Consider the following 4424-nt stretch of genomic DNA (forward strand, 5'->3'; position numbering starts at 1 on the left):
AAAAAAAAAAAAAAAACCCCAGAGGAGAAAAAGATCTATCTGTTTAAAGATTCCCTGGCTGTTGTGTGTATGTGGCTGCAGAGAAGCCACACGAACCATCCAGGTCGTACAAACCTGAGTCATACAGTCTGTGTTCTGGTCCAGAAGTTAGGATTTTGAGTCAGGGAGGTGGGGTGTTTGTTTTGAGGTTGGGGACGTCATTTTAGTAGCTCGAGAACACAGCTGTGGGTCAGGATGGAGAATCTTTGGAAGAAAGAATGGTGTTGGAGTGAGAAACACCACTAGATGGCAGCAGAGAACCAGGAGCAGGTTAACAGGCCTCTGACTCCCCTGGCTCCCCCTTGGTGAGGCCTTGGCGGTGGTAACAGCATTCACTGCTTTGTTCAGGTGCCTGATTCTTTGTAGTTTGGACTTCTGGGTAGAGAATTATGCCTCTGCTGCTGTAGGAATCCAAGGGTTAAAGCAGAATGTGGACAGAATGCAGATCAGCCCAGGCCAGTCCTGCCCTGGACCGGAGGCTGGGGTTAGAGAGGGGGTGGAAAGGCCAAGAGCTCATTTGGATTCCTCGCCTGCCCGACTCCTCCTCACTTCTTATTATTCTAGAGTGAGATGATTCCAAACCACAGCTTGCCCTCTGCTCTTGTGTTTTCCTGTTAACATAATTATCTAGTTTGCTCTTCGACTTCATCGTGTGGGGTTCTAAAAAAAGTCTACCTTAGTGCTCTGTGAAAGTAAACACAACCACGCTGTCTCAGGTCAAAGGGAAGAGGGAGTCAACGTTTAGATTTGCACTGTGAAAACTGTTTACACAGTTCAGGCTGAAACCCTTACTTTGCCTCCGTTATTTGGATAAGCCAGGTGATTTCATTTATTTATTCACTGAAACCATACAGTTTCCAAGATCTGCTTCACTTTGCACTCGGTAGGATAACTTTGCCATGTTTCCTTCACTGCATTCACAGGGCGAGAAAGGATGGAGGAAGGGGAATAAGGTTAGGGAGAACAAAAGGAGTCAGGCATCAGGCCAAGGACTGGTCGGGAAGGCTGGCAGAAGGGAGAAGAGAAAAATTAAAGAGGGGAGAGAAGAAGACAGAATGGTGGGAGAGAAGATGAGAGGGAAGCAAGCCTCTGTGCAGGGCTGTAAGGTAGCCACCTCCTCCTTCAGTGTCACAGTCTCTGCTCTGGGCCTAACCTTTCCCTGGGCCACTGCTGTGCATGTGTGTGGTGCATGGTGCATGTGTGTGTGTGTTTAAAGTTGTTGGGGTGGGTGTTGTAAAAATCCCAACAGTGCCAGGTGGACCTCTGCCTGTCTTCCCCTCAGGACGACAGCTGCTACTTCCTCTAGCCCTCGCTGGGAGGGGTTGAAGGGGGCTGGGAGAGAGGAGGCCGAACTTGGATTGGTGCCCACCCTTCAGAGCCCAGGCTCTCTCTCTTCTGGAGTTCTACACAGCCTCTGGAGACCCATGGAAAGTCCATGAGCCTTTCCCTCCAAGCAGGAGCAGATCCAAGCTCTGTTATTCTGTGTTGCTCCTAGGATATATAAAGGTAATGGACTCATTTTTGCAGATGAGGAAAAAGTGAAACAAATAGCAAGTTGGGGTCAGATGTGGGATTCACTTTGGGTCTTTGAATTCTCATGACCTCTTTTGGAGCAGCTGGGATCTGTAGGAGGCAGCAGTGACGGAAGTTTGGAATCCTTGGCTCCTAGACCAGTGCCTTTAGACCAGCCAGGATGTAGGGGTGGGGAACCTGGTGTGGGCTTGAGAGGCCTCACCAGGTCACTCTGTCCCGTAAGCCATTGCCTGTTCCCCATTTGTCTATGGAGTAAGTTAGAAATTTCTTAGCTTGATACTCAAGGTCTCCCACAATCTGGCAAACCTACCTTTCTAACTTTGTCTCTGACTTTTCTCCCACTGAGTGCCTCAGTCTCAGCCAGGATGGTTTTTTTTCTTTCCTCAAACATGCCTTTCATAATTTTCCCCACCCCCTCTTTTTTTTTTTTTTTCAAGCTTTGAGGCTGCAACTATCTCGCTTTTCTTCCTCCTTCAGTATATTTTATTGAAGTACAGTTGACTTACAGTGTTTCAGGAACACAGGAAGGTGATTCAGTTATACATATACACATACATTATTTTCAGATTATTTTCCATTATAGGTTATTACAAGATACTGACTATAGTTCCCTGTGCTATACAGTAAAACTTTGTTGCTTGATGCGTATCTATTTCTTTTAATTAGAAATTTAGTATTCTATTCATACTAAGTCAAACAAGTGGAATCAAAATGTCACAAATTTTTTGGGCAAAAATTCATACATTTTCTAAAATATATGTTATACATGCTATTTATATTTTTAAAATTTTTATTTTGTATTGGAATATAACCAATTAACAACATTGTGATACTTTCAGGTGAACAGCAAAGGGACTCAGACATACATATACTTATATCCATTCTCTCCCAAACTCCCCTTGCATCCAGGTGTCTACATAACATTGAGCAGGGTTCCATGTGCTATACAGTAGGCTCATAACTCTCTTTATCTCCACCTAATTGTTCCTTGAGATCCATCCAAAGGTTTCAATTTCCCTCCAAAAAGCTTTCTTTGGCCTTCCTAATTCAGAGGGATCTCTCTCATCTTTAAATTCCTACATTTACTGTCTTCAAAATGTATAATTTTCTGCCTTGAATCATTGGTTATTTCTTCATATATATTTGTTTTCCTCCAGTTTTGACTGTCAATTCCCAGAAGACACGGACCATCTGTTAGACTATTCCCACAGGATACAGCACAGTTAGTGACCCTAAAGGATTCACATTCAATGTTAGAAGGCATTTGTCCTGGCCTTGGGTGATCCCATTCCCAGGTGGTATCACCTGAATGATCCCAGTCCCAGTTGAGGAACTGACAGTGCAGCTGCTGAACTCTAACCCTGGGATGAAGGTCAAATTATGACAAGGAGGTTGAAGTGGCTGAAACAATCCTTTGAGTTCAAGGACAACCCAGGACAGTTTGCTATTGGAACCATTTGATTTGGAAAGGGCAAAGGTAAAGCCACCAAGATTGTAGTGAGCTCACTTAGGGCTCCCCCTTGATCATAGGGAATCATCTTTGCACTTGTCAGTCTAGCCAGTGGTTCTAGAATCCTACCATTGGGAAGGGGAGGAGGGAGAGAATGTGTACATGGCTGTGTGCAGAGAGTCAGTTTCAGGGGAAAAATAACAAAAGGGTGCTCCAGTGATGAATGGTCAGTAGTCCTTTGGCTGGCAGAAGAACCAGCACCATCACAAGCAAAGTCAAACAAACAAAAAATCTCTAAGTCTTAGATATTTACCAATCCTTTTCAATACGTAAGGTATAAGTAAGTTTGCTCTTGTTAGGGAATCTGATTCTGTCATTAGACCAGAAGTTTTCAACCTCAGCACAAGCTACACTTTGGTCTGGGTTCGTCTTTGTTGTGGGAGCTGTCCTTGTGCAATGGAAGATGTTGAGCAGCATCTCTGGCCTCTGTCCACATTAGATGCCAGTAGCACCTCCCAGTTGTGACAACCAAAAAAGTCTCCAGACATGATTAACTGCTCCCCCTTGAGAACCACTGAATTAGACAGGTGGCCTCAAGCAAGCTGCTGTCCCTCTCTAAAAGTTAGTTTCTTCATCTCTAGGATGATTGTTGTATAAGTAAAGTCCAGTATAACCGGGTAACAATTTAACAAATCTCAGGCCTCAGGTGCAGATGAAACCATCACAAGGATGTCAGAATGGATGAAGCAATACTATGGATCAGGATGGGATTTTAAAGACCAAACCACAAGGACTGAAGATTAAAACTCAAAGGCCAATCATACACTCAGCACTTTTTTCCGGTTCCATGATCATGACTTTGTAACATATGTTTATCCGTGTGTTGTTCCTACTGAATTGTAAATTTAATCTGGACTGGAACTGTCTCATTTACTTTTCTATTTCCCCCAATATTTGTTGTAGTGCTTTTCAGGTAGTATTTAATAATTTTAAAATATTTTCAAGCAATTAGCATGGGGCATGATTAATAGAAAGCTTGGTGAAGATGAATTTAAGTCAGGCATTACAGAGGGCTCTAGATTGGCAGTGGGGATGTGGGGAGGTCACTTGGCTCATTTGGGGAATATAAGACTTGCCAATGTTGAGTGAGTTGGGAATAAAAAGTAAGTTGGTATAGGACCATAACTAGATATCCAATTATATATTGTTTAGTGAGTAAAAGACGCTTACTCCTTGGAAGGAAAGTTATGACCAACTAGATAGCGTATTGAAAAGCAGAGACATTACTTTGCCAACAAAGGTCCGTCTAGTCAAGGCTATGGTTTTTCCAGTAGTCGTGTATGGATGTGAGAGTTGGACTGTGAAGAAAGCTGAGTACCAAAGAATTGATGTTTTTAAACTG

General features: G+C 43.4%; 1 protein-coding gene across 4 annotated transcripts in view; it reads left to right on the top strand.

Moving 5' to 3' along the window:
• The window catches only part of RNASE13 (ribonuclease, RNase A family, 13 (non-active)), a 49450-nt gene that overhangs the window by 40216 nt on the left and 4810 nt on the right, over positions 1-4424 (top strand). For 2 of the 4 annotated variants that reach the window (XM_010839410.1, XM_010839411.1), the window contains exon 1: positions 925-1545. The exons of the other annotated variants lie outside the window; for them this stretch is intronic. The gene's annotated coding sequence lies outside the window, so the exon portion shown is untranslated. Of the gene's footprint in view, positions 1-924; positions 1546-4424 lie in introns of those variants that run through there. 4 annotated transcript variants of the gene reach the window in all.

The sequence above is a fragment of the Bison bison genome, unplaced genomic scaffold (genome assembly GCF_000754665.1).
Source record: "Bison bison bison isolate TAMUID 2011002044 unplaced genomic scaffold, Bison_UMD1.0 scf7180017864117, whole genome shotgun sequence".
Taxonomy (NCBI): domain Eukaryota; kingdom Metazoa; phylum Chordata; class Mammalia; order Artiodactyla; family Bovidae; genus Bison; species Bison bison.